Source organism: Canis lupus, chromosome 19, assembly GCF_003254725.2.
Source record: "Canis lupus dingo isolate Sandy chromosome 19, ASM325472v2, whole genome shotgun sequence".
NCBI lineage: Eukaryota > Metazoa > Chordata > Mammalia > Carnivora > Canidae > Canis > Canis lupus.
The window spans coordinates 25,830,774-25,856,399 of NC_064261.1; the positions used below are offsets into that span (position 1 = coordinate 25,830,774).

At 35.2% G+C, this 25,626-nt stretch overlaps 1 long non-coding RNA gene across 1 annotated transcript in view; it reads left to right on the forward strand.

Moving 5' to 3' along the window:
- Nucleotides 1-3,364: 3,364 nt before the first annotated feature.
- The window catches only part of LOC112652479 (uncharacterized), a 29,993-nt gene continuing 7,731 nt past the window's right edge, over nucleotides 3,365-25,626 (forward strand). The window contains exons 1-3 of the long non-coding RNA XR_003131494.3: nucleotides 3,365-3,572; nucleotides 10,387-10,451; nucleotides 11,317-11,560. This is a non-coding gene — a long non-coding RNA (uncharacterized LOC112652479). The remainder of the gene's footprint in view (nucleotides 3,573-10,386; nucleotides 10,452-11,316; nucleotides 11,561-25,626) is intronic.

Consider the following 25,626-nt stretch of genomic DNA (forward strand, 5'->3'; position numbering starts at 1 on the left):
TTCTAAGTTTCTTGTGTCATTATCTTGGAAAAGAGTAGGAGTCACCTTGTTACTGCCAACTGGGGATAGAAGTCTGTGCTCCCAGCATGGTCCCAGTGACACCATAGGTGAGGCTGGGTGGATTTTGGGAGCTTCATTACTCCCTGGTGAGGAAGAAATTTCCATCTCCATAGTTGATATGGTGGCCAAGGACAGGCTGCCCAAAATGTACCACTTTGGCATATTGATTATTTTGAATACAAGTTACTTGAGGAAGAGCCAGTGCAAGGACCCTTGAACCTTCCTCTGTATCCCTTAAAGCAGGACATAAATCTTCCATATGAGAGTTACCTTCCCTTTAGTAAGAAGAAAAAGAAATCCTTATCACTGGAGTACAGATAGGAACTTTAAAGCCTAGAAAGCTTTAGAAATAAAACATGTTACTTTTTTACTAATCTACTACATCAGTTCAAATTCCACTGGTCCTAAATAAAGTTCCCAAACATATGTTTTCTTTATTCTGTCAATTCCTCACATTTATTGTCTCTTTGTCTAAAACTATAAAAACTCCCTGCTCCGGTCATTTTTTGAGGTCTCAATGTTACTGTTGGGCCTCTATATACACATAATACAATTTGTGGACTTTTTTTCCTCCTGTCAATCTGTCTCATGTAAATTGAATTCTTAGTGTAGCTGGAAGATCTAGAGAGTAGAGGGATAATTTTTCATTCCTAATATTGGTCTTCTCTGACATGTCCTTAGGGGACAGCCTGGGGAGTGTTGGCTGCCTGTTATTATCTTGAGAGGGTGGGAGGAGTCCTGGCTCCCCACAAGACCTTTGCTGGCTGGTGGGAGTCCAGCACAGCTTTTTCTGTGCCTTTGGCTAGATTAGGGCAGTTATTGTCTACAAGTTTTCTGTTTTCTCATGCTGCCTCTTTTCTGATCCTTTGTGTAAAGAAAGCAGACTTCTGCATTTTTTGTTTTCTTTTCTTTTTTTCCCTGCATGCCTTGCCAGCTCAATCTGTGGCAAGTCTGATATATGTGAGATAAAAAGAAAACCCAGAGAGCTCACAAACTGGTCATCTGTCCCGAAGTCTCCAGTCAGTCTGCTTTTTTGCTTGCTTTATTTTTTTAACCTTCAGAGCCTTCATGTTTGTGTGTGTGTGTGTATGTATGTGTGTGGAGTATGTGTGTGTAAAGTGTGTGTAGAGTATCCAGGGCTTAGTAGTACTTAACAGGAACAGAGCAAAATACAAATTGGACAAAATACAAATACATTTTCCCAGAAGCAGTTGTCCCCTCATTCATTCAAAAATTATTTCTAAATTGTGTATACAAGACTTATTCTATTTTAGGTGCTGAAAATATAGTCTCCTGCTCAGTGGCCTGTCTTTTCACTCTCACAGTGGTATTTTTTAATAATATTGCCTATTAATTTTAATATTGTATAATTTAGCAACATTTTGGTTAATGATGAGTACTTTTTGATTAGCTTAAGAAGCTTTTTCTTTTTAAGAAGTTTTTTCTTTGCCTAAGTAATGAAATATGATCCTGTTATCTTATAGAAATACTATCATACTAATAATATCTTTAATTCATTTAGAATTTATTTTGGAATATTGGGTGAAACAAAGATCAATACATTTTTTGCACATTGATATTCAAATGAGTTATTATTATTTATTGAAAATAATGCTTTTCCCTATTGCAATGCAATAGCAACTTTAACATAAATCAAGTGGCCATATATATGTGGGTATTTTTTAGTATTCTCTATACTGGTCCTTTAATTTCTTTGTCTGAATTTTTTAAAGATTTTATTTATTTATTTCAGAGAGAGAGAGAGAAAGCACAAGTGGGGTGAGGGGCAGAGGTAGAGGGGCAATACTCCTTGATGCAGGACTCACTCCCTGGACTCTGAGGTTAGGACCTAAGCCAAAGTCAGATGCTTAACTGACTAGCCACCCAGGTGCCTCTATGTGTCTGAATTTTTCCAATAGAATAATCTGTTATTTAGAATGGCTTTATAACAATTTTTGTTCCCAGAAGTGTAAATCATCTCATTTTACTTGATTTAGAAGAATGTTTTGATTTAGCTTGTCCACTTACAATACACACCTATACTCATACACATGTGTGTACGTACACACACACACACACACACACACATACACACAGAGCAGCTAAAATGTTGATCAGAATGGTATTAATATACTGATTGTGGATTTGACACTGTTAGAGTGTTAAATCTTCCAGTACATGAATAAAGGAGTATAATTTGTCTTTTAAAATTATCTCAAGAATGTCTTACACTTTGTATTGAGCACTTCTTTAGATCTATGCTTTGGTATTTAACAATCTTAGATGTTATTGTAAATGGAACCTTATTCTTCATTTTGTTTTCTATTATTTTATTGTTCATATAGGGAAAAAACTATTAAATTTTAAACGTATATTTTTCCTTGCTAAATTCACTTATTAATTGCAATAGCTTAAACATAGATTCATTTTCAATCATCTACATACGCAATTATGTCTTCCGTGAATGGAGCAAGTTTCAATTCTATTGTCCCAGCTATTTTTTTTTAAGATTTTATTTATTTATTCATGAGAGACACACAGAGAGAGGCAGAGACACAGGCAGAGGGAGAAGCAGGCTTCATGCATGGCGTCTGATGTGGGACTCCATCCTGGGTCTCCAGGATCAGGCCCTGGGATGAAAGTGGCGCTAAACTGCTGAGCCACCTGGGCTGCCCTGTCCCAGTTTTTATACCATTGTTTGACTGGTTGGCTTATTAGGCTAGTTAGGACCTTCAAATAAAATATTACACAGAAGCTATGATAATAGGCACTTATCAGGATTATCACCTACTTTTGTTCCGTATTATGTTAATATATTGAATTATATTGATTGTTTATTGAATGGAGCACCATTTTATTTTCCTGGAGTAAGTACAATTTAGTCATGAAATATGATTAGTTTCAGTATATGCTGAAATTGATGTGGTACCATTTTGTTTTGGATTTTTGCTTTCTGGTCATAAAAGATGTTCTTTTCTGTTTTTGTAATGTCTTTATGAGATTGTGAAATCAAGATTATTCTGGACTAAACAGATGAGTTCAGTTTGGCAAGGTATCATTTTTTTTTTGTTTGTTTTTGCTTCTGCATAAAGATTACCACAAATCTAGTGGCTTAAAACCACATAGATTTATTATAGCACAATTTCCATTGGTCAAGAGTGTGAACACAACACAACCGGAATCTCTGTTTAGAATCTCATAAGGCCAGAATCAAGATGTTGGCAGGGCTGTGTTCTTTTCTGGAGCTTCTGGGGAATAACCTATCTGTGAGCTCATTCTAAATGTTGGTTGTTGTGGAGATGAGGTCCCCCTTCTTCCCAGTCTGTTAGTCAAGGGGTATGTTTCAGTTCATAAGACCACCTTCTCCAAACCCCATAACTTTTTCTCACATTACCTCTTCATCTTCAAACTAACAATAGTGTGTCAATAGTTCTCTTACTCCTTGTGTCTCTGACCTCCATTTCTGCCTGCCTTTTCTGCTACCAGGCTGAGAAAATACCTCCTTTTTAAAGGTACATATGATGATATTAAGCTTACTTATACATTTCCTGTTTCTTCAATAAACTGGGTTATATAACATAACACAATCATAGGGGTGATATCCCATCATTTTCACAGGTACTGGGAATAAGGGAGGATGTAATCTTGAGGAGGGTGAGCATTCCTAGAAAAATTTCTTAGACAGATAACATTTTATTTTCTTAGCAAGGGATTTCTGAAAATCTTTGTGCAAAGTTTGTGTTTGGTTTGGTCTTCCGTAACTATTCTAGTAGTGGCTTTCTTTTTGAGAAGTTGTTATTTTATTTAAACTTCAATTTCTTTTGTCATGCTTCAGAATTTTTGCTTCTTAGATATATTAAGTGATTTTTAAAAGGAATTAACTTATGAAGACTTCTACTTTCACTGGAATAGCCATTTTAAAAATTTGCTCTCATATTTACGGTTTCTAGGATATAGTGATATTCCATCTTATTCTTAAGTTATTAAATTGTGACTTGTCTCCTTTTTTCCTGATCATATTTACCATATACATTTTCTTAGACTTTTCAAAAGACTAGATTTTGAGGCTACTGATTTATCTTTTGAATTGGTGTTCACTATTTTGTTTATTTCTATTTGGTTATTTCTTTTCTTCTAGTTTTGAAGGTTTATTTTGTTTTCTATTGTCTTCAGATGGATACTTACCATTAATCTTCAGCACTTTTGCAGCATATGCATTTAAGGCTAAAAATGTCCCCTGACCTACTTTTATCTTTATCCCATTAATTCTGATATAACTTAGCTCTACTTTAATTCAGTTAAAATATTTGCTGCTTTACACTTTATGGAAAATATACTTTATGTTTTAGAATAGTGTTATGTTATAGCAAAATTGAGTAGATAGCACAGAGTTATCATATTATCCACACCACCCCCCACACAATGCAGTCCTCTATTATTAATATCTTACTTTACTATGGTAAATGCATATTGATTATTGATACATAATTATTAACTTAATTCCATATTTTCATTAGGTTTATTTAGTTTTTACTGTATCTTTTTTCTCTTCCAGGATACCTTCAGGAGATATTATATTTATCATCATAACTGCTTAGATTTCTCTTGGGTGGGACAGTTTCTCAGACTTCCTTGTTTTGTTTAACCTTGATAGTTTTGAGGAATACTAGTCAGACGTGTTATAGGATGGCCCTCTTAGAATTATTCTGATGTTTCTTCATAATTAAAGAAGGGTTATTGTTTTTAGAGGAAGTTCACAGAGGTAAAGTGACATTTCATTATACATCAAGGGTCTGTGCTATCAACACGATTTATGACTACTGATGTTGATCTTATCACCTGACAGAATTAGTGTTTCTCTGTTTTTCCACTCTAAAGTTATTACCCCTGCCCTTTACAGAATTAACCTTTTTTTTTTTAAGATTTTATTTATGTATTCATGAGACACACAGAGATAGAGGCAGAAACATAGATAGAGGGAGAAGCAGACTTTCTGCAAGGAGTCTGATGTGGGATCGATCCCGAGACCCCAAGATCACTACCTGAGTCAAAGGCAGATGCTCAACCACTGAGCCACTCAGGTGCCCCTACAGAAATAACTCTTTGGAAGAAAATTATTACATACAACCTACATTTAAAGAATCAGTAATTTATTTTTTAAACAATTGTGCAGTGGGTCATATTTTGCTTAATTGCAAAATAGTAATTTTTCTTGTTATTTGTGTCCTTTTTTAATGCTAGCTTAATTTTACACTTTGGTCAGGAAACACGCTGGGTTATTTCAGCTTCTTGAAGTTGTCCAGATTAGCTTATCATTCATCCTATATACAATTTTGGTAAATTGTTCTAAATACTCTTCAAAATAATGTGCATTCTCTCATTGTTGGCTACAGAGTCCTACATATGTGAATTAGACAAATTTGTTCATTATATTGTTCACAACTTCTAAATATTTAGCAATTTTTATCTGCCTCTATTACTAATAATGATAAATTAAAATATTTCTCCAGATTTTCATGGAAAAAAATTCAAAAACAAACAAGAAGTAGTATTAGATTATAACCCAAAGTCTAAAATATATATCCATGAGTCTTTACTGACATAATTTAATGACTTATTAAACAAATTGAAGGGAAGAGACACATTTCTAATGAAGAATTCCAAGTAATTTATGTAGCTTTGTTGCCCTCAAGATGGTAGAACATAACATACCCAACAAAGACTTTGTAGCCAACAACTAACAGTTACTATTCACCCAGGCAATGAAGGTCAGCATTCACAGTGATAAGGCATTTTATAGTATGTACCCTTGGTACAATGTGATGAGAATGACATTTCACCTCTGTGGTCTTCTTCACAAAGGTCACAGCTCCAATCTAATCATAAAAAATCAGCAAAATTTTAACTGAAGGACATTGTCCAAATACCTGATAAAAACACCCAATACTGTCAAGGTCATCTAAAACAAAGGAAATTTGACACACATTCACAGCCACGAGGAGCCTTGGGAGACACAGCAACTAAATATAATGTGGTACCCTAGATGGGATAATAGAGCAGAAAAAAAGATCTAGAAAATGAAATAAATCTGAATTCAGTATGAAATCTATGTAATGATAATTTATCATTATTGGCTTACTAATTCTAACAATTGTAAGATTCTTTTTCTCGTGATGAGAACTTTTAAGATCTATTTTGTTAGCAGCTTTCAGAAATATACAATACAGTACTGTTAGCTCTAGTCACCATGCTGTATATTACATCACCAGGACTTAAATTTATCTTATAATTGGAGGTTCATACCTTTTGACCCTTTACTCATTTCTCCCACCCATCCTCTCCTGAATTAGACATTTTTTAAAGCATAAACTCATTGAACCAAAAACACAGGATAAAGAATTTACAGAAGGAAGAAAGAGAAAGAAAAATATAGTTATTATTATAAGTTCAAAGATGTTAATTCTATTTTGACATTAAAATGTTCACATTCGAGACCCTCCTTGGTTAGGTCAAAAGGTATGAAATATGAAAACACATATACTTTTTTACAGTAATAATGTGATCTTACAGGTTTCACTAATTAGAAGCAAACACATTATAAAGATTATCTATTTTTTTTTTTGAAAACCTGTCTGAAGTGTATCTTTGAAACCTCAATAAAAGAATGACTCAAACTTTATAATACAATCTTGCAAACTGGCCAAAGTGCTAAATAATGGCACTTCAAGTATTTGAACTCTTGGTGTTCAATCTATCACAAATTATGTACAATTAGCAAAGAGAGAAAAATATAGTACCACAGAATTGAATACATATTTTAAAAAACATATTTTGTCTAAGAATTTTGCTAACATTAATTGCTTGGGTAGCAATATTAAAGAGATTATTTATCGTTTTGTTTAAAGGCAGAGTACTTAAATTCAAAACATCTTTGTTGTTGTTGTTATAGTATTTTCAAGTTTTCTTTTTCAATTTTTACTTAAATTCTAGTTGGTTAATATACAGTGTAATACTGGTTTCAGTAATAGAACTTAATGATGCATCACTAATATACAGCACCCAGTGCTCATCACAAGTGCCCTCCTTTTTTATCAGCTTTTTTTTTTTAAAGATTTTTATTTATTTGTGAGAGACAGAGAGAGAGAGAGAGGGAGAGAGAGAGAGAGAGAGAGAGAGGCAGAGACACAGACACAGACAGAGGAGAAACAGGCTCCATGCAGGAAGCCCGATGTGGGACTCGATCCTGGGACTCCATGATCAGGCCCTGGGCCGAAGGCTCGTGCCAAACCACTGAGCCATCCAGGGATCCCACAAGAGCCCTCCTTAATAATACCCATCACCCTTTATTTTTTATTATCTTTTTAAAGATTTATTTATTTATTTATTTATTTATTTATTTATTTATTTATTCATGATAGACACGGGGCGGGGGGGGTGGACAGAGACACAGGAGGAGGAAGAAGCAGGCTCCATGCCAGGAGCCCGACGTGGGACTTGATCCGAGGACTCCAGGATCGCGCCCTGAGCCAAAGGCAGGCGCTAAACTGCTGAGCCACCCAGGGATCCCCCCATCACTCTTTAACCCATCTCCTTCTATCAACTCTCAATTTGTTCTCTGTAGCTAAGAGTCTCTTATGACTTTCTTCCTCCTCTTTTTTTTCTTTTCCCTTCCCTTATGTTCATCTGTTTTGTTTCTTAAATTCCACATATGAGTGAAATCAGAAGATATTTGTCTTTCTCTGACTGACTTATTTCACTTAGCATGATACTCTCTAGCTCCATCCACATCATTGCAAATGGGAAGATTTCATTTTTTTTTTTTATGGCTGCTTTATCCATTCATTAGTCAATGGACATTTGGGCTCTTTCCAAATTTGGCTCTTGTTGATGATGCTACTATAAACATCGGGGTGCATGTGCCCCTTCAAATCAGTATTTTTGTATCCTTCTGGTAAATACCAAGTAATGCAATTGCCTTATTGTAGGGTAGTTCTGTTTTTAACTTTTTGAGGAACCTCCACACTTTCCAGAGTGGCTGCACCACTTTGCATTCCTCCCAACAGTGTGAGGATTTCCCTTTCTCTGCATCATCGCAAACATCTGTTGTTTCCTGTGTTGTTAATTTTAGTCAAATCATGACACATGATTTTTGCCTCTCTCTCCCCTTTTATTTTCCCTTTTTTTAAAGATTTTATTTATTTATTCATGAGAGAGAGAGAGGGGGGGGGAGAGTAGAGAGAGAGGCAGAGACACAGGCAGAGGAAGAAGCAGGTTCCGTGCAGGGAGCCTGATGTGGGACTCCATCCCGGGATCACGCCCTGGGCTGAAGGCGGTGCTAAACCACTGAGCTACCTGGGCTGCCCTCTCCCCTTTTTTCAGTATCTCCTTTTTTCAGCATCTATCTTGTAATCATGAGCTGGTGATCAAGAAACCCCCTCTGAAGATACGATAAACAGACCACCAAGATAGAACTATAGCTATAGAGAGTGCCTGCTCACCTCATGACTCTAACTTGAAAAGAATAAACCCCTCAGATCTAAGCCACTGAGTGTTAGCTTTTGTGTTATTTGTGTTATTCACAACCAAATTGAGTTCTAATATATTCAGTTCTCCATTAATTGTTGAGTGTGTTAATAAATAATATCTTTAATATTATTACAAAGAAATGCATGGCATTTTGTGTATCACTTAAGATTGTGGAATTATCTCTCTGTGCAGTGGTAGACTGGTCTAGATATAGAGAGCAAACAATGAAGAACATCTCTATTGTCCAGAATATATGGGAAATAGAAAAAGTTTGGATTGTTAAGGCCCGACAAATTTGAATTATAATCTTTGTTCATCCATTCAGTAGCTCTATGTCTCTGGATAATGCAATGAACTTTTTCAGGTCTTAGTTTCCTCATATGTCAAATTATAGCACCCATTCTTATATGGGAGTTTTTACAAAATAAAATAATGAAATAATATATGGATAGCAATTTTTGCATGCCTGGCAAATGACAGCCACCAAACAAATGTTAATTCTCTTTCTCCTTTGTTATAAATCTTCTGGCAAAACTCTACTTTATCAGGCACCCATAGTACCTCACATAAGTTGCTGAGAGGTGAAGAGAAAGTTACCTTCTCAGTACTAGTGGCAATTTTTTACATCGAGTTCAATGTGTCTATTTCTCTTCTACAAACATCTTTGCTAGTTATAGAGTATAATTCATCTAAAAACCATACTTATATAATAAATATTATGATTCTCATTTTATGTTGAGGAACTGGACTTCAGAAAGGCTTGGTAACTTTGCAAACATCTATAGCACAAAGAACTGCAAATATGAGATTAAAATGCATGGTCCTGTTTTCAAGTAAAGGTTTTCATTTTTTTTTTCTGCATTCTATCTAAGTTATCCCAACTAGAAAAAGTATTAAGGGTAAGTAAACTGATAACTTAGAAATTGAGTACTTAGGTTTTCTGTAGCTGATAATAACTTCCATTTGATTAACTTTACTGATTCCAAAGTGCTTTCACATGTGTTCTTGATCTCCCCAAAACTTTAAAATATCCTTAGCTAAGTAAGCATTATAGTCCAAATTTCCAGATAAGAAACAAATTGCAAAGTGTCAATGATTTCTCCAAAGTCATACAATCCATATGTGGCAGAAGGGGTACTCAGGCTGTGCATTACCTCTTATCTCTGGATCTTTCCACTCTCCCAGGCACTGTCTATAACTCAGCTGATACAAGTATTTGATCCTGAAATGTTCTTGCAAATGTTATCACATTTCCTTTGACCAGAGGTCTTTATGTTCTAACATAGTTATAATATAAATGCATTTATTTATTGTTTTTAAGATTTTATTTATTTATTCATGAAAGACACAGAGAGAGAGAGGCAGAGACATAAGTAAGGAGAAACAAGTTCTCTGTGGGAAGCCCGATGTGAGACTCCATCCCAGGACCCAAGGATCATGACCTGAGCCAAAGGCAGACGCTCAGCTGCTGAGCCACCCAGGCCCCCCTATAAGTGTATTTAAAATAAATTACTAGTTGCTATTTAAAATGATCCCCAAGAGTGGTGCTGAAGTGCTCTCTCATACAAGTAAACTATGATGTGCTTTTGAGTAGAAACACATAAAAATACACAAAACATAAGGTCACATATTGATTCATTGATGAAGTATGACCAGAGTCTGGCAGGAAACTAACCTTGTATTTCCCCAGGGGTAAAAGGTTCTATATTCACTAATTCAGTGTTTATGGCAAGATGACAGGACATACTACCATGAATAATGAGTAACTGACTGTATCTTTCTCATTTGAATGGCTTCTAGCTCATCTTGGACTTTATTTTGTAAAACACTGAATTCTTTCTTGTTATCAACCATCAACCACGTCAGTAAGTAGTACCATTATTCTCTTAGCTACTTAAGCCATAACTTTGCTATTCTTTCTCGATTTTTCAGTGTTGTCTTTCTTTCACATCCAATCTGGTACCTAATCCTATGGTTCTGTCCCCAAAATGTATACAGAATATATCCATTCCTCACCAGCACCATGGCTACTACCTCTAAACCAACCTCCCACATCCTCTTCTCTGGGCCAATGCAATATAATTCTAACTGGCTTAAATCATCCTGTGTGTGAAGCATATCGCTTAACTCTTCTACCTACATTTTTTCAATAAATGTCCACCACCTTTGAATAAATTCCATATGGTTGATATGCCTGGAATATTCTTGTAACAATCTCTCCAACTATGTTTTATTCCACCTTATTCCTTGTCCCCCATTCTCTAACTACAATAGCCTTGTTATGTTCCTGTCACCTCCTTTGGTTGGTTCTCACTGAGCTCTCCATGTCTGGATGGAACATTGCATTCACAGCAAACCCTACAGATAGCATTAGAATTGCTATTACCATACTGCATTAGAATTATCTGGTACATATATGTCTTTTCCATTCAACTGCAAACTCCTTGTGGTCAACATGCTAACTATCCTTTGTGAATATTGCACAGCTAGCTTACAGCCTACAATAAACTTTCATGAAATATCTATGGAGAGATTCTTCCAAAACACTGCATACAGAGAATAGACATTTCAGAAGTGGATTAGATAACCAGTGCTTTCCTCCTTATGAGGGGGAAGGAACTATAAGGAGAACTGAGAATAAAGCAAGACCTAACACGATATTCACACCCAAACACTCTTCTTGCTTGTTGGTTGTTAAGTAGACTGTGTAATCTCTGTCCTATCCATTAGTAGCAAGACAGGCATGCCAAAACCTCTGACAATATCAACATCGACTCCCTGAGGAAATGCTAACAGAAGTGAGGTGGGACTAAAAAAAGTCATTCAGACTCTGCTAACTCTTGGAGACATCGTCTAGCAACCTCAGGTTTGACTGGAGTGATACTTGAGATGATTGCCTTTGAAAACCTGAGAAAGTTGGAGATGTAAAGGACTGAAATATGATAGCTTTTTAAAAATTGATAACCTTTGTATGGTAAGTTCCCATTTTAAAAATATCTCTTTATAATTCTTTGGGTTGATTTTCCAAACTCAATTTCTAAATCCACTAAGTTTTTGGAAAATGGTCAGGGACATTCTGCTTCTGTGTGATAGCTCATGGTGAAGAATTAGGTTCATGTGTTCAATTAGCTCATGTGATCTACCCAGAGTTATGTTCAAAGAGTTAGGCACAATATTTATAAATTCAACTCTTTCTTCTTTATTAAAGGTGCCATATTTAAATGAAAGTAAATAATAATATTGGAATTGGGATAACCTCTCACACTCAAAAAAAATTGTTTCCAACCTTTGGTACTTAAACAGTTATTGGTAGAAAATTATTTATGACACAATCCAGGATGAATTACCACAAACCAGTGTGTCTAGTCACTGTAGTTAAGAAACCGAGCTAAACCACAGAGAGCTACTCATCCTTTGCTTTGTTCTTTTTTTACACACAGGGACACACACAGACACAGTTGACAACTCTTGTGTAAGGACATCACGTTAAGCCATATTCAAGATGATAGTCTGTTTTATAGGGGGTGAAAAAAAAGTACAGAATAAACAAAAGTACTGAAATATATGTAGGTACATACCTTTCATGATAATTGGAGAAGCAGCTTTTGCCAATCATTTGCCTCATATGGGCAACCCCATTATTCCATTCAGTCATTAAATAATGTCAATAGAAGAGCACTTTGCTGGCTTAGTCTTAGAGGACCTTACTTCTGATCGTGGAATTGTGAGTTTAAGTCCCACAGTGGGTGTAGAGATTACTTAAAAATTAAATCTTAAAAAAATAAGTATAAAAAATCATATTTTGAAAAAGAAAAAAAAGCAAGATAATTTAACTCCATGCTGGGAATTACCATCTCTTCTCCTGGTTTCTCCAACTCATTTTCTCTTGCATTTAGGCCATATGCTCTTTCTCTGTCCTCTTTTAAATAGTTAATCCACAACAGAATTATGCTACAATTATGCCCATGCACATTTTATAGAGATATCTTCTGGTCATTTACATGATTGCCACAAACATCAGAGAAAATGCTTTTTACAGTTGTCTCCCAGCCCACATCTTCACCCTGGACTGGGGGACGTGCAGGGACAGCAAAATACAGAAGCCCAAGCTGAAGTATATATCTCTTTAAGCCACAAAGCTTAAACTTCCAAACCTTAATCTGCATAAACTCTTTACTTATCTCTGTGTTAACACGGCCATATATCCAATAAAATTTGCAAAAGTAATATATATTGCCCACAGAAGATTAAAATAGCTACTATTTGTCTACTTCAACTCTCTCCCATTATACTCTCCATGTTTCCCATGCTGCTGGAATGGCTGTGGGTTAAAAATTAAGTTGAGGATTTATGTGGTTTAATCCCCTCAAATTATGTTAAATTTTTTGATAATGTGATATTCATGATACACAGCTTTTAAAGTTTGTAAATTTGCTTTTTTCTCATTCTAATTTCATATCTTATAATATAAAATATAGTATATGTATTTATATTTATACATATATATTTGTATATATTTATACAGTATATGTAACTGTGTGTATATATATATATATATATGTATGTATGTGTGTGTGTATATACATACAGTTTTTCTTTGAAAGAGCCACCGTCCTTAGAAAAATAAATCTCAGACTCCGTAAAACCCAGGTTTACCTCTGATTGCAAAGTTTACTTAAGCCCATCAGTGACTCAAACACACTTGGCCTACAGGGAGCTTTTTCTGTCTGCCCATGGCCATAACAATGACATTTCTCCTGGATGCACTGGATTTCTCTTGCCTATCTTCTTTCTCCATTTCCTTTCTAATCCTCCATTTTGGCTAAGAAAAGGTATCGGGCTGCCTTCAGGTGGCACTCATCTTTCTCATCTTTCAGTCACTTTCTTCTTTCCTCTTTGTCCTTCTGGTTCCTAATGATCAGTGTGGGCCTGCGAAGGCAGAATGGGTGTTCCCTAGGAACTGGTTTGAAATGCAGAATCTCAAACCCTACCTACCCTTACAAGGTAAGAATATACATTCTAGAAATACCCTAGGTGATCCAGGTGCACAGAAGTGCTGCTCTTGCTGACTGTGTTCCTACTATCTGATATAGCTAATATGCATCTCATGTTAGAATAGTTAATATCTTTGCCTCTTAGCTTATGTGAAAATATTGGTTTGTATTCTAAGTATTTGTTGAACAAAACCAGTCTCTAGATATTGTGTTAATAATGATTGCTAAAATTTATTGAACACTAACTATTGGGTTGAACTAAATGGAACAGCTATTTTTATTGCAGTAAAATACACATAACAGACCATCTTAATCATTTTACACTGTATAGTTTAGTGATATTAAATGCATTTATAATTTTATGCAACCATCAGTAGACTCCATATACAGAAAGAACTCTTTTCATCTTGTAAAACTAAAACTCTATAACCATGAAAAAATAACTTCCCATTCTCTTTTCCCTAGGCCCTGACAACTACACTTATACTTTCTTTCTCTATAATCTTGACTATTGTAAGAACCTGGGACATATGGAATCATGTATTATTTGACTTTTTTGGACTAGCTTGTTTCACTCCGCCTAATATTCTCAAGTTCCATCCATGTTGTAGCATATGTCAGAATTTCTTTCCTTTTTTTTTTTTTTTTTAAAAAAAAGGCTGAATAATAACCCAATGTATTATTTACCACATTTTGCTTTTCCATTCATCCTTTGGTTGACATTGGATTGCTTCCATGTTTTAGTTATTATGAATAATGCTGCTATGCACAGGGATATGCAAATATCTCTTTGAGACCCCACTTTTAGGTCTTTACATAAAGCCCAGAAGTGGGATTGCTGCATCATATGGCAATTCCATTTTTAATTTTTTTAAAGATTTATTAATTAATTAATTAATTAATTAATTAATTTATTTATTTATGAGAGAGAGAGAGAGTATGAGATGGGGAGGAGGGAGAAATGGAGAAGGAAAGACAGAATCTCAAGCAGACCCTGCACTAAGTGCAGAGCCCAACTCAGGGCTCAATCCTATGACCCTGAGATCTTGACCTAAGCCAAAACCAAGAACCAGCGGTTTGACTGACTGAGCCACCTAGGCACCCCTATTTTTAATTTTTTGAGGAGATGACTTACTGTGTTCCAGAGAGTCTGTACCAATTTAAATTCCCAACAGTACACAAGGATTCCAATTTCTCTACATCCTTACAATCCTATCAGTGTGCGCGGTAGCTCATTGTAGTTTTTTTTTTTAAGACTTTTTAAATTTATTCATGAGAGACACAGAGAGAGGCAGAGACATAGGCAGAGGGAGAAGCAGGCTCCCTGTGGGGAACCCAATGTGAGACTCAATTCTGGAACTCCCAGATCATGTCTTGAGCTGAAGGCAGATGCTTAACCACTGAGCCACCCAGGGGTCCTTGCTTATTGTAGTTTGATTTACATTTCCCTAATAATTAGTGATGTTGAGCATCTTTTCCTGTGCTTATTGGCTGTTTGTATATGTCTTTCTTAGAGAAATGTCTATTCAAGTCCTTTGCCTGTTTTTTGAATTTGGTGGTTTGTGTTTTTTGTTGTTGAGTTTTAAGAGTTATTTGTTTTTATGGATATTAATCTCTTATAAAATATATAGTTTGCAAATATATTCTCTAAAATATTTGCATCATGCTATATTGTCTCTGCAGTTTCAAGTATTTCAAGGACTAAGCTTTATCCTCTTTGTATGTTCTACCAAGCCTTGTAGAATACTATCCAGCACACAGTAAGTGTATAAATAAACTAGTCTGGACATGGACTGGTGGCCCAGTACTATAGAGTCATATTAACTGATCAAGGTCCTATGGCTTCCAGATTCTTCCCTACCAATGTGAAGAAGAATAAAATGAGATAATCGGCTAGAATGTCTTTTTCTAAGAAGATATGTCTTTGGCTTTGGCTTTGATATATGGGTCACTGAAAAATGTTACTCATTTACATTTTGATTCTTTCAATTTAATTGGCAGTAATAAATTGAAGTCTGATTTCAGGTTCATATTGAGGCTCAAGTGAGTCTTTTATTTTTGAAATATTAAGCATTCCTAGAAATTTAATGTAGGAAAATTGTCTTTCAGTAAGTCTTTTTGAGACTGGAAATTCAGTAATTTTGCACAATTCTTAAGTTTTTGGTTTTTTAGAATTTCTCTTATTCTCTGCTAATTTCCTTTTATCCCTTATGCCTTACTTCAATTGAAAATAGTTCTGTAATGGACAAATAGATATAAATAGATACATAATACATTGAATATGTACATATACATAATTATATATAAATACCATATATATACAGAATACATTTATGTATGTATCTATCTTCACATACGTAGCATACATATTGCCTACAGATACAAATTCCATGTTTTTGGAAAAGCAACAACTTATTTCTATGATACTTCATGAGTAAGTCATTGATAGCATGAAATATACAAAACTCAATCACAGGATGATTCTGGCTATATACATATATAGTTATTTAGGTAATAATAATTTGGAGGACTCATAGGGACATGTTTGGTTGGAAGTTCCAATTAAAAGTATTCCTCACTGGGACGCCTGGGTGGCTCAGCAGTTTAGCTCCTCCCTTCCGCCCAGGGTGTGATCCTGGGGTCACGGGATGGAGTCTCACATAGGGCTCCCTGCATGGAGCCTGCTTCTCCCTCTGCATGTCTCTGCCTCTCTCTCTATGTCACTCATGAATAAATAAATAAATAAAGTCCTTATTTATTTAAATATTTATTCCACTAATTCCCTAAGAATATCCTTGGGTCCGACTCTGTCTGCCAGCAGCCCAACCTACTGGAATCAGAGAGATGTACAAACCAAAGAATTATAGCACAACTTGATAATATGTATAAATAGAGGACTGTCTTTGAAAAACCAGTTTCTAAGACCTTTGCTTGTACAACACATGCTCAGTCTAAGTTCAGTAAAATTTGATATAAATTCAGTAAGATTTTAATCTGTCCTTGAATTTTTTTGTTTCTTGTCCCTATATCCAAGTTGTCCCTGAATTCAATTTGAGGAATATCTACAGACACCATTTTGTCAGAAACTTAATTATCCTTTTTGGCTAAACAACACAAACATTGTACTCTGAGCATCAGAATAAAAAACATTTGAGGATAGTCTGATCTTTATTTTAGTATTTTATATATATAAAGGCTTACTAAGCAAATTAATAAGATAAAAAAAGACAGCAAAGGGGATATTTACTCAACCTAGGAAGCGAAGTAAAACAACAAAACTTGGAAAACAAGTTGCATGTGAATTCATGCTAATTAAAGAAAATAGGTGTACATATTAAAACATTTGTAAGGGTTTGCTCACTGAATCTTTTTGTAACACTTGACATTAGTAATATGCCTAGAAATAATAAAGTTACATTTAATTAACAACATTTAATGATTAAAACCAAGATTTCTTTCCATACTTCCCCTTAAATAATTAAACATTTGTTTATATTAATACAGTCAGAAGTACATTTTCCTTCTAGTACCATAAGACATAAGATTAAAAAAATAAAGCACCTCACATGATTGCAAAATATGAGAGGAGAATGCTTGAAAATAATTTTTCATAAAGAAAAAATTATTTAGTTAAGTCATTGGCTCTTGTTTTTGTATTTATAACATGGAAAAGTCCAGTATAGCCTGGAATTTTGCTAATTCCCTGCCTCCCTAGGTGAAAAGTAGCTTCTACCAGGAAGCAAGATTTATCAAATATCAAAATCCTCAATGTAGTCGTCAGTGAGTCAACAGAAGCAATATAAGCAAATCAGGCTGGGAGAGCTTTAGCAAACTGCCAGGGGCTAAGTGTAAGAACAGTGTAGTAAAGTAATTGGTTAAAAGTCACAGGGATGTGATGCTGCCACTGGGGATCTCATCCTTCTGTCTTCTTTGCTCTTCTTCCCATGAAAGAGAAGAGGAAGAAGGAGAAGGAAGAAGAAGAGGAAGGGGGGAGGAGCAGAAGAAGGAGGAGAAGAGGAGGAAGTGGAAGAGCGGTAGGAGAGGAATAGGAAGTAAAAGATGAAGGTGAAGGAGAAGATAACTAAGGAATTCTGGGACATTACATAGTTTAGTGAAGTTACAGGGAAGGAATGGGTCATAAGGTTTCTCCTAAGAATTGCAAGATTTAAAGAAGATGTAGTTCTTCGTACAGGGAGGTACATTAGAATTCACCATGCTCATGATAAGGAGGGCAATGAATAGGAGTGTTTGTCATCTTCTTAACTAAGCAGAGCAAATGGAAGTTGCACAAAATAAATTTTGCAAACTTGAATTAGAATATTAGACCTTCAGATAACCTGAACACTATCAGGGCATTTGGGACACCTTTCCCTGTTGAGAGCATTTTTCAGAAAATGACAAGGGAAGATAGAATACTGGTCAATAAATTTGGAAATCATGCTCTTTATGAGGTTGCACAATACCAATAATTGTATTAAAGATCCAATAGTATGGCAGAAAATAGATAAGTTAAAATTTCTCTAATCTAGCATGTCTTAAACTGATTTGACATTTTTGATTTTGTAATATATTTAATAACATCCTGAAGACCTGTGTTCTTGGGAACCCTAATTTTCTTGGGAACTGCTGAGTGTGAAAATACATGTTAGAATTGGCTTGGAAAGGAATTCTAATCCAGGATTATTAAATAGCGATGGATAAACATTGAGGAGTAATGAGGAATTGTTAACTCCGCTAAATAGTTTGCATTCCTTTAAAATACATATGGTAAATAATTTTATACTTTACTAAGCATTTTGATATATATGTATATATGTATAAAAAGTCAAATTTTTATATTTTAGCAGATATTTAAGACAATTAGTCATGGACTGTCTACAGTTAAGGCATTTGGTGTCATCACTTTTGTAGAAGAACATATCTAAGAGAATAAGTCTGGAATGCTAGCTAGCCTTATAAAAATGAAACACAAGAATAAAATCTTAATTACCTTTTCATATGAGAAGTTATTTTGAAATAATATGCACAGCCAAAGCAAAAAAAAAAAAAAATCTCATTATTTGTTAAAATTTAACTAATAGTTATACACTATTATTAGGTTCTAGTTTCTGAATACCACAAGAAGATTAGATTTGAGAAGTTTATTTGCCAGGTAGTCTAGTGATCTTGTAGGACTCATGTCACTCATCTGGGCTTACATTTGTCTCATGTTGCAGACAGGAAAATTAAGTGATATTTGAGGGAATTTGGGACATACTGAGGAAAAAACTTTCTAAATCATCCCTTCAATTTCCTTATTCTTCCAAGATAGGAGAGGGACAAGACAGACATGCCCTTGATTTAAATACCATGAGGGAAAAAAATGATATATTTCCTCAAAGACAGAAGTGTTGATAGACTCTAATTCTTTGGGAGTTTGTCCCAAGATGCTTCTCATTCTAATAACCTTGAAATTTCAGTTCATATCTTGTATTCAGCAGAGAGGAATTTTTTGTTGTTGTTCTTTAATCAGTGATACAAATCAAGTAATTTTTATGGAACATATCCCAGTAAAATCATTGGAGATGCAATGTTGCAAAAGACATGGCTTTTCCCAGAAATGGTTAGTGGAGAATACAAATTAAAATAGAAAAAGAAAATGAATATATTTATATATCTATGTGAAAATATATTTTAGTATATTATAGTATACATAAGTAGAGAGGGAGAGAGAGATACACAAAGATTGAGAGAAAGAGAGAGCAATTAAAAACAAAAACAAAACACAACAGAAGTCTTGAAACATAAATTTGGAAGTTTTAGGTGGAATGATTCCCTTATCCCTTGATTAGATATCACATTCCTTGAGGGCTGCAGCTCATCCTTGACCTCCTTATATCTCTCCTCCCAGCACCAGCACCGTGGATGAAGCAAAACCCTTATAACATAGTGGACAACACAAAACCAATACCTTTGAGTTGATTAGTTCATTTTATGCCATAGCTGTGCATTGTTTTATTCACTCACATATATTCATTCATTCACTCATTCATCAATTAATTCGTTCATTTGCAGTTTACTCCAGTTAGATACTAGCCTGTGGAAAAAAGTTAAAACAATAGGAACATTTAAGTCCTTACCCATCACAAAAGCCTCTCTCTTGATTGCTTTTGTTATCTCTGCCAGCAAGAAGACTGTGAGGAAATTACCATGTGGTTAGCAGGCCTGGCGAATCAATATGCTATGTTATCATTTATTTCCAGCTGCAATGCCGCTGTTGCCCTGGCTACCGGGCACTCTAACCTCCTGGGAGACACCTAGAGAGGTTAATTAGTTTACAGCTGGCCATAATTAGGATCAAAAGGCAGCAGGAAAGAAATTCTTAAGTATCTTGACAGAAACCATATGCAGAGAGAGGTGAAGCTGTCAGCTTGAGCAAACTGCAGTGTTTTAACTAGAAATTAAACATTGTGGGAGTTGTTCGGTAGGAATGCCAAGTGAAGGTATAATTATAAGAGATAAGGTACACCCAGTAATGTGATAGTCTCTGGTGGCTGTGGCAAGAAGACCTTCAGGACTCCAACTGGCCATGGCCATCCCCTGTGAATCAATGTTCTCAAAGATAAAATAAGGTGATTGCATGGCATGATATCTAAGGACTCAAAGCCTGTTCTCCACATGACTAAAAAGGAACTTGGGAGGCATCACAATGAGAAATATGGTCTTGGCCAATTTATTCATAGCAACAATAACAGTAGCTAACAATCTTTTATCATTTGCCATGTGTCAGCACTCAGTATTTTATTTAATCTCCACGGCAACCATGAAAAGTGATGGTTATTTCATCGTTCTGTAGACAACAGAAATAAAGTTACAAAAGGAAAGATCACTTAGTCTAGCCCCTATCCTCATCAGTGAACAAACCCAGTCCAGATGAACAAACTTTAGATCTCAAATCCACCTTCAATCCTGTCTTCTGTGTCTGAAGTCTGTCAATCTGTGTTGAATGCTGATATCTTACTTTCTAATATATTTTAAGGGAGAATAAGCTGGATTCTTATTGATTTTCTCCATTTAACTTATTGAGTTTCTTTTCCAGAAACTGGGGGCACTAGCTGAGAAAGGAAATAAATATGTCAAGAGAAAATTCAACCAGGTTAAGTTGAGCCTCTCATAAAGCCTGTGATAGGAGTGAATATTATTTTTCTCCAAGAGCTTTTTCTATTGACAGCTCAAACCAAAGCAAAACTGAAATTCCAGAGGTGGGCACTTCAGATAGCCCAGATACGCTTATAGTCTCATTTCCTTACCTCATTTGTGTAGCTGCTACCCTTCGGCACTACCTTCTCTCAACTCTGTGGATAAAAGTACCCTGGGCCTTGTTATCTCTTCACATTTAAATTTTTCTTCATGGCATACTGTTTTCTATTTGTTTCTTTCTTTATCTCTCCCAGTGAAGTATAACCTCCATAAGCACAAGGTATTTGAGTGTTTTGTTCATTACTTCATTCCTAGCACCTACAGTAGTGCCTGGAACATAGAAGGCAACTTAACATATATTTTTAAACAAATGATTGAGTGAATCAACGAGTGAAGGATGAATTTCCATTTCATGAATGGGGACTCCAAAACCCAGAAGTTAAGTAATTTGCACAAGTTACAACATTAGTAAATATTACATTTATGAGATCTCAGAGTTTTTTTCATCCTTACCACTGCTCTGTTTAGTACATCCAGTACCAATGCTGCCCCCTCAAGAATGGTGTGGTCTTTGCAAAACTCTGTCCAGCCAAGGCTATTGTTGATAGCTTTCTGATATCCTACAATATAATTCAAATGAATAAGGGGAAAAAGTGGATGATGATGCTTCCTTACTGAAATTATCATTCTCCTTGGAAGCTATGACCAGGACATGCAAGAATTGACTCATAACTTAAATAAAAATGGTCAGACCAGAGACAATCATATTAGTTCTTGAAATCCATTTACCAGTATGTATCAAAAATCTTTAATGTGTTCATAATCTGGGATGTGCTAATTTCATATCTAGGAATATATCCTAAAGCATTACTACAAACCAAGATAGGTGTGAGTTTATATTTATAACCACAATCTTTTTACAAAGACTCTAAATGCCAAATAATGATACTTTAGTGGAATATTTTAATGACACATGAAAATTCCTCAGGTTAATTGATAAAAAGTAGTTTGTCTTTATAACACTATATATATACACATATGAAATATTCTACAGTGTAGCATTAATAGTAATTATATGCAGCAGACTTATATTTTACAGAAAAAGACACTTTTCTGCCAATTTTCAAATTTTAGGTTTTTGTTTATTCATGAGAGAGAGAGAGGTAGAGACACAGGCAGAGAGAGGGAGAAGCAGGCTCCATGAAGGGAGCCCGATGTGGGACTCCATCCCAGGTCTCCAGGATCATGCCCTGGGCTGAAGGTGGCGCCAAACCGCTGAGCCACCCGGGCTGCCCAGTATATTGTTTTATATAAATTTTCAAATATAACAGAGTGAGTCAAAAGTGAAATAAAGGAAATTAACAAAAATTGCCTTATCTCTAGTCAACTATTGGTTATTTTCAGTATATAATTTGCTGATTGGATGATGACAACCAAATGTGAATCACCTTGAAGAATTAGCAAGTTTGGTTGTGGATCGACATACAGTCACAGTTACTAGTTGCAATAGACTAAATATTTTCATCCCTTCCGAATTCCTATGTTGAACCCGAACCCCCAAAGTGATAGTATTTGAAGTTGAACACTTTGGAAGGCAATTGATTCAGGAGAGTGGTGCCCTCATCAGGAGATTAGAGCCAGGCCTCAGAGAGCTCTTTTGTTCCTCAGGCCATGTGAGGTTATGTGAAAAAAGCTTCTATCCACCAATTAGGAGGCAGGTCTGCACTAGACACTGAATCTACCCAGACCTCGATCTTGGATGTCCAGCCTCCAGAACTGTGAGAGTGGCTCAGTCAGGTAAGCATCCAACTTTTGATTTTGGCTTAGGTCCTGAGACTGAGCCCTTTGCTGGGTTCCACGCTGGGCATGGAGCCTGCTTGAGATTTCCTCCCTTTGCTCCTCCCCCTGCTCATGCTCTCTGTCTCTCTCAAATAAGATAAAAATCTTTTAAAAAGCTGTGAGAAATAAATTTCCATGGTTTTTACATCTATGATATTGTGCTATAGTAGCCCCTGTGTTTTTTGGCATTCATTTCTGTTTCCCTTTCATTAGATTTTCAGTAGGAAGTTCTGCAGATGAATCTGGGGTGGGGGGGCGGGAACCACAGAAAGAAGAAAATAAAATCTGGGCATTCCTATCATAAAATAAAGTATTATGCAAAAACAATATTTTCCTAAATGTTTATCCTGTGAAGCATATTCGCTGTTACTGGATTTGTTTCTGACATAGCAAAGTGGCTGAATATAGGGATGGTAAATTCACACCAGGTCAGAGAGCTTAAATATACAAAGAAGAATGAATTAAGAAAAACTTATTTTTTTGAAATAGTATTGGAAGAAATTAAGACGTTGACAAATACAAATCAAACCCTACCTTCCAGACCTCAACAGAGGAAATGAAGAAACACTATTTATGAGCCTTTAAAGCAGTATAATCCTTGGAATGAGACAAACAGGGGAATTTGAAATAAATATAGTGTGGTATTCAGAGTTTTATTTCTTTTTCAATATTTGCAATTACGTATTTGAACATCATAACTGGAAGCAATAGATCATTGCATTACCTGGGATTACATAGGAGGGCCATCTCAAGATATTAAGCCAATCAATGCATTTAAAAATAAGAGCAGAAGCTCAAAAATCACCTACTTTTTGTTAGAAAATCTAATTAGAAATGCATATAAATTGACTTATTGGATGACGCTGAACATCTTACAAGTGAGAAAATGCTTTTCCTAGACAGCTCCTTTTTTGGATATGTGCATCATGGCTGTTTTGTACATTTTTTCTCTGAGTATTAGGTATGGCAATGATGATCCAAGTTTGATTAATATTATAAGTCCCAGGAGGTGTGTAAAAACTCTGTTCAAGCAATCAGACAGTCTGTAATCATTACTACTTCAAACATTAACTTAGCACACAGCTCTGTGGAGTCCCTCTATGCTGTGCAGGGGAATACAGATATAAATAAGGTAGTATCCTACCCTGGAAAACTTCATAGTCCAGTGAGGAAGGCATATAAGGAAGCAATTACAATGGAACGAGATGAGATTCTCATCATAAGGCACAGCTTTGTGATGTAAAGGGGCATCCAACCTAGTCTAAAGAAATTAAAAAAGCATAATGATAAAAATAAAGCCTTCATGGAAGAGGAGGTATCTTAGCTGGGATAGTAAAGTCAGTTTGACATAGGTAGCAAAGGGTAAAATTTGAGTGTGGGGATTTATGACAGGAAAAAGATTTTTGTGCAGTTGAAATTTATCCCATGTCTTAGTACTTTTCTATAATTTTAAATTGCATAAAAGCCCTATTTTACTGTTTTCCCCCTAACTGTGTGTTCTATATTTTTATCCTGGGAGCCAATTTCCAGATATTTAGAGGGAAATCTAGAAATACTAGTATTTTTACTAGTATTAAGTGATTAATTTTACTAGTAATGGTGGAATATTTGTTTATTAGTGGAAACCTGAAAAGCTTAGCACAAAAAAATGAAATAAAATAGAAAAAAGAAAAGAAAAAAGAAAAGAAAAGAAAAGAAAAAAAGAAAAGAAAAGAAAAGAAAAGAAAAGAAAAGGAAAGAAAAGGAAAGAAAAGGAAAGAAAAGAAAAGAAAAAGCAAGGCAGGTGCAAACTTGGATTTGGTCAGTTTAGCTGCCTGTATGTGTAACACTAATGTAGAACATGATAGGAGGGATCAGAAGATTCAATATAAAATTCATTTTATAAAATTCGTATATTCCAGGTGCTTTGTCTGGCAGAGTTTTACATTGAGGACCCATTTATTAGGTACTGGGCACTGTGCCAAGGAAACAATGAAATTAGCACTGATTAACACAGATTGGGAGGAGTGAGAAAGTGGGGCAGCATGTAATATAGCAAGACAATCAAGGAACTGAGTCCAGGTACAATAAAAGGAACGTATGGAAGTGGGTGTGTGGAAAGAGAGGAAGAACCCAGATCAGGAAATCCTGTTTTTCACTGATTTGTGATTCATTCTGAAGACTAGGAGGAAACATGGAAATGTTTTTCAGAAAATGATTACAGAGGTTAAGTTGGAACTGCCTTCAAGTAGGGTTACCAGTTGTGGAAGTAATAGACGAGATCGGGCGCGTTCAGGGTGGTATGGCCGTAGACTTGTGGAAGTAATAGAAATAAAATTACAGAACGGTCACTAGAACCAAAGAACCAAACAGAGTAGTAACTAACTTATTTCAGGAACTCATTATTTCTCACTTTGATTTTTTCCTTTTGTTGTACTGAGATATCAATTATATATGATAAAAAGTACACACCCTCGGTGTTCAGTTTTGTGAGTTTTGACGATTAATCTTGTGTGGACCTATTCTGTTAATCTGCTTGTTCTCTAAGTACTTTTCTGTCTAGATTGTTGTGACTTTAAGGTCAATTTTGAATTCAGGGAATCTAGTCCTATAATTTTGTTCTCTTTCAAGTATATTTTAGCTATTTTAGATTCTTTGTAGCTCCACATAAACTTTAGAACTGAACTATATTTTCTAGAAATAATAGGCATTTTAACTATATTGAGTTTCCATTCTGTAAACATGGCAATGTAAATGTAAGAGAAATGTAAGATTTTAAAATTTCTCTCAATAATGGTTCAGCAATGCAGAGGCCTAGTAGAGTTCTTATTAGAATTATTCCTCAATATTTAATGTTTCTTATGCTTTTTAAATATAAATGTAATTTTGTTTTCTAAAATGTTAATATTTAGAAATGCAGTTGATTTTTTTTTTGTTTGTTTGTTTTTTTGCAGTTGATGTTTTTTATTGTCCCTCTATCCTACGATCTTGCTAAATTAACTTAGTTCTATTGGTTGTCGATTCTTTTGGATTTTTATGAGAATAATCA